The sequence below is a fragment of the Chelonoidis abingdonii genome, chromosome 1 (genome assembly GCF_003597395.2).
Source record: "Chelonoidis abingdonii isolate Lonesome George chromosome 1, CheloAbing_2.0, whole genome shotgun sequence".
NCBI lineage: Eukaryota > Metazoa > Chordata > Testudines > Testudinidae > Chelonoidis > Chelonoidis abingdonii.
Window position 1 is genome coordinate 363,728,034 of NC_133769.1, and position 6,000 is coordinate 363,734,033.

General features: G+C 39.8%; 1 protein-coding gene across 13 annotated transcripts in view; it reads right to left on the minus strand.

Moving 5' to 3' along the window:
• The window catches only part of FAM168A (family with sequence similarity 168 member A), a 420,913-nt gene that overhangs the window by 273,399 nt on the left and 141,514 nt on the right, over positions 1 to 6,000 (minus strand). The gene's annotated exons all lie outside the window — the stretch shown is intronic.

Sequence of the window (6,000 nt, forward strand, 5' to 3'; positions counted from 1 at the left end):
TCTAGGTGTCGCCCACTCCTTCCCCGGCCAATAATAAACACCCACTCTCGCAGTGTAACATGGCTGGGAGCTCTTTGAGCCTGATATCACCACTGTTGACGACCCCGTTAACCATCACATTATGTACCAGGGTGAGAAATTCTCATGATGTGATTTCCAGTCCATGTTGGTACTAAGGCATACCCAGTTCCCAAAGGCCCTTCAATAATCCATTTAACTAAGTGCTGCCAATCCAAATTCGTTCATAGCTTACGAATTCTCTCTCACAACAAGAAAAGGGTTAGTGCAGCCAGGTTGCCCCAATACTTAGTGATACCGTCCACGTCCAAGTCCCCCTGCAATCAGGTCACGGGCATACAGCCGTCAGGTCAGACTAATTTGAGCTTGTAAATCAGGCGACAACTATAAGCTGCAGCCACATCTTTTGAATCAGCAGTTTGCTGCGGTTGCCTTACAGGATGGTGCCAGTGTCACGGGACTGGCAAAGGTGGCCCTGGCGCATGAGGGGCAAGGGTTCGTTTCTGCGTGAGAGGAGCGGGGCAGGTACAGAAGGGGTTACTAATTAGGTTTAGGAACAGTGCAGAGGGTGAGAATGGTTTAGGCAAGGCTGTGTGAGGAACCACATTCAAGCAAGATTGAGCCTCTGGAAGGGGCAAAGTTGCTCCACCGCATCCCTGACAGAGATGCAGACGATTGCGCACCTCAATCCGGTGTGCCATAGGTTCTAGCACGCACGTACGGCCTTTTTCCGTCCGATAATTCGGAGGGTCCCGCCTCCGATACAAGACATTGTTCCCCTATTAGCTGAAGCATTTAGGAGATCTTTACACTGCATTATAATGGCCTTATGGTAGCAAATTAAGACAAGTCATCCCTATCTTAGCTGCGTTTGCTGATAGGGAAGCCCACTCACGAGATCCAAGAGTCGGTATGAATGACGCGTCTGTAACCCTTGCCGGCGTGAGTGAGCTGAAAGGCCTTTCAGTGTCACCGCTAAACCTACCTGTTTCCAAAGTCTCTGCTCGGGCCCCGTTCGGCGCCAGATAAGGAAAGGACTCGAACCAGATTGCAGGGATAACGAGGAGTGAAAAAACTGCTTCTCTTGAGTTTCAACCGCCTCTTTTATTATTAGGATTACACATAGACAGAATGCCCAGCACAAATCAAGCATTTCTTACAAAATTCTTCCCATTCACGAGCTTTTCAACAGCATAAGCAAACTGCCAAAAACACCCCCCAGCTGCAAACGCAGCAGTCTGGGAAAAAGCAAAGGGGGGAAGTTACAAAACACCGCCAGATGCAGATGGGTGCCGTCCGTGTGAAATTCAGGGGAGGATGGAGGAAGGCCAAGTTCCTGAGGATAAAAACCGGGTGTGCCCGTTGCAGACAAGAACAAAATGCCTCAATAATTAAGGTATCCAGGCCTGTGGGCCCGGGGTCATCTGACAGGGAGGGAATTTTTTTGGATGCGTTACTTGTGAGGTAAAGAGTAGAAGTTAAACATTGTTTTTTAGAAAAGTGTCTATTTTGATATGAGAATCATATTTCTTAAGTATAATACACTAAACCCATGTAAACTGGCATATGCTGGGGAAGGCCATCTGTTCTGAAGGTCTAGATGGAGTCATATCATGCTTTTTGGAATCCATTTAAGAACATTGGGCTTGACTCATCCTGATTATAAGCAGCTGAGCTCCTTTAGAAAATCCATTAGGAGTACTGTGGAGGTCGCGTGATTGGCTAATAGTATCATTTCTTTCCCTTCAGTCTGTAAACACTCATTCTGTATTCATCCATATAAATCTACAGGTTTGGCTTTGCTTAGTACAGTATGTTAGGAATATTTATAAGGTACTTGAATTGTTTTCACATATATAGTTCACATTTTCAAAATTTATGGGGCCTTGCATTTTTCAGAGCTGTCTTTTTCATGACAACCCCCCCCCCCCCCCCCCCCCCCCCCCCTTCTTTATTTTCGTCAATGTTGATTGTTACGAGTATTACCAGCCATTCAATTATGGATGCTGTAATATATAAAGTTATTCTTCACAGGAGTGACCAAAAACTCCTTTTTTAAAACTCGCATTCAAATATTCTTGGGATTTATTTTGGCTTTAAAGTCTTGTTTCCTTCTATGCTGAGTAAAGATTGGTCCACAGATTAAACCTCTCAGCACTCACTGTGCAATGGAGTATAATACTCTCTCCTGCTTACATAGGTTTAAGGAATACAGGGAATTGCCATTGCTGGCTTGTCAGTCTATTCTAGTCCGTACTCCTCTCTCAGTCAATATTAAGGACTTCCTCTTATTTAATTTTTCTTCCCAGGGAGAAAGAACTGATTCAATGGTTCTGAAGCACTGGCTCTACAATGTTATTCTTCCCTTATAGTTAGCATGCTGCAGCCTGACCTGGGAGAATATTTGCCCTTGTTTGCTTGCTCACTGAGAGCTATGCTTCAGGTTGCTTGGAAGAAGCCGCCCAGATGACCATAAGATTCCAAGTGCAAAGAAAATCTAGCGTTTAAACATGACAGGCCCCAGTTTCTTCTCTTGATAATCCTTTATTATCAAATCCGTTCCTTTACGCGTCCCAGTGAGTCATTACATTTATGAGCTTGTTCTTTCATTATATACAAATAGATGATATAGATTTTTAACTGGAATCCCTTACCTTCGAAAACTTTTGGCTGCTCATATTCAGTTCAGCTTAGAACTGTGTTGGGGGATGACTGCATTTTCTATTAATTTTTAAAAATTGATAACCGTTGTTTTGGCACTTGGAACATTATTAGTGAACACTGACATTCTAGTGTTAACTTGTCTATACGAAATTTTCCTAATGATGCTTTCGATTTTATATTTTTGTAAAACACTCAGTCTCTACAATCACACTGCGATATATCATTTAGCCCATTTTCAACTGTCCAAGAAAATATAATATATTACTTTCTCTCTTTTATTCATTGCACATAGTCTGAGTAAGCGTACTCCAGACATTGTTCATGTATTGTTAGATTTGGTTTTTTTTGTTTTTAAATTCACATTTTTTGACATAAGAGTTTGCTAAAACAATAGATATCTTTACACTTAGGCAGGCCAAGTTTTGGTTAAAATTTCATATTGCTTCTGGTAATTTGGCTTGATTTTTTTTTTTTTTTACTGCGCATCCTCCTATCAACATTTGTGGGTAATTATCTCCAGACTGACATCTGAAGTAGTATTCAATTGGCCAGACGAAACGCTCAAACTCTCATTCTTGTAAACACAACATTATTGCTACAGGCACTAGAATGAATTAGTTAGCATATATAGATAGATAGCGTGGATAGATGCAAATAGTTGTTCGGTGGATAACTAGTTTTTACAGATTGAGTATACTGTACACACTTACAGTATAAATATGATATATATAATATTATGGAGGGCTGCATTTGTAGGTGCTGTTAGTTAAGGTTGAGTTTCATTTGCACTTAAATCAGTTATTCAGTTTGTACCTTAACGTTAGATTTCTCTTCGGAAATTTTACAGGACTAACTCCTTGAGTACTGAATGAATTTTCTGAGAACTTGTAGAATAAATCTGGTATTACTTCAGTTAAAAATTGATTTTTGGGTCATTTAAAAAAACTCAAAACTTGACCAAATATCTCAACTAGACGTTGTATATTACAGATTATGTCAGAGTAAAAGTCCTGAAATATTGGATTGCAGCAATAGTTTGTATTTTTAAATTAATTATTAGGTTTTAAATGTAATTTCATCCCCCACTATTCTTCTAATCAAAAGCTGTCTGCATTTAGCAAAAGCTGAGAATATGTATGGTCTACTTCAGAGAAACTCAACCATTCACAATTGACTGCTGTTCTATTGTTTAAGGTGAGGCCACAGTTTGCCTTTTAGCGAAAGATGGCCACTGCCTCCATTCTCAGTGTCTCACATAGTCGCTCTTTCCTGAACTGAGGTGGGGGAAACGTGTAATTTGAAAATCAGGTCTTTAATTTGGGCCCACCCACACTAAACGGTTAAATAATTTATGTTCATCATCAATTTTTAAAATGGTCCAATTTTTGGGGGATACCCCATTCACAACAATCAAGGACAGGAGGTTAAACATAGTTTGTGTGCATGTCTTAATTGACATTTTCTTTGACTGTAGTGCAGAATTCTTGAGTTTCTAATGCTGATCTTTTTTCAGGATAATTACAAATATCGTGGTTAATGTTTTTTTTATATTAAGGTTACTGATATCTGATACCCTCCAAAACTTTAACTCTCACATTAACAGATTTTTGTTTGGGAATGCATATATGTACCCTGCTGTTAACAACTTACCTCTCTATTGGCTGTTTAGAATAAAATTGTCGTTTAGAGTTAAATTGATTCACCAGTTCCATATTTTCAATTACCACTGTTGTGTTAGTGTACTTTGTGTGATTGAGTTGGCAGAGATTGCTTTCAAACGTTTATTCAACTGACATGAAGAATTAAGGCTCAAAAGATTGTATATATACAGAGAGAATTTTTATTATGGCCAACAGTTATGCAGTACCCCTAATTGTTTGGACAGATTAAGTGCCAAATTTTTGAAAGTTAAGTGTCCTCAATTCGTAGATGCTGCATTGTGCAAATCAGGTGATTGTATTTTGCCCAAGTGTACTGGCCCTTTTACAGATACATAACAACAGTGGTCTTGCCTGAGATCCTGACTGTCTAACCTAGATTTTTGCAACATTTGACCCATGCTTACTACTTTACAGTCTTCCCATCTGTGCGACAAGTCCGATTCGAGGCTTACAGTTACAGCTACGATTTGCATGATTGCGTGATTTTCAAGAACTGTAGCCGAATCATTAAGTGCAACGACTATGTTATATAGTCTTTGTGCTACATCTTTCTATTGACTATATAGCATAATGCTTGTATCTTTGGTCGTTTTGCATTATGTCTGAAACTCGTAACTATTTGGTTGTATCAGTGCCGTTATGAGCACAGGAGTGCTTCAATTTAATGCGGTTAACTACCCCCAATTCAAAGGTTTTTTCATCTACATTTGTTTGTCATATCCGGGGTTACCTTAGAGTGATGCATAATGCTAAGATGTTTTTTTGTAACTCGTCTACCAATATGCATTTCGGCTCTTTAATAATTTCTTGCCCTTATTATGGTACACTGGCACAGAAATATAATCCAACACACCGTGCCAGGTCAAATTCGTATGTACTTTTGTAGACACATCTCTGAGACTCTGCAGTGAGCAGCCACCGTGTGGAAGCTACTTGAATACGGTTAATACTCCATGGCTGTCATGACTTTTAAAAATCCTTCAGACTCATTCTAACTTTGTGATAATTGTGTTTTCTTCGTGGTTTGGGGCTATAATTCGTGACTTTTAAGCCTTGTTGTTCATATATTAAAACTTTCTATATTTTTCTATCATTTGGGCCCATGGGTTCATATTATATTCAAGGAGACTTTGTGGCAGACAACCTAAGATATTCATCAGGCTCAAATGAAAGTTTCTTGATACGCTTCTCCTGTCGACTCGGAGGCTAAGGCATCATTCACTATTAGTATAGAGAAGTGACAGTATTTGTGAACCTAAATCCACTAATCACTACACTTCTTCTTTTTCACAGCATATCTAATCCTTTTAAAATAAACATTGCTTTTAAGAAACTCGTGTCTGGTGCCGTTGTTTTTATTTGAAAATAGGCATTCAACACAGAGGATCCGCAGAATTCAGTGAATCCTCTCGCGCCTCTCCTATCTCTAGAATGGGATGACCTCGAACAGAGTTCATCTCGGGCGCCTCCTTCCTCTACTTAGCGGGCTAAGTACTGATTTTTATGCCCCAGATCCCTAAGTGGTCCTTCCCAAGGATTGAACACACAACCCTGGGTTTTAGGCAGCCACATGCTCAAACACTTGAGCTCCCGTCATCTTGTGCTTTGCTGGGTTTACTGTGGGTATCATTTGTCTTTAACAATAATACTCCTCTTG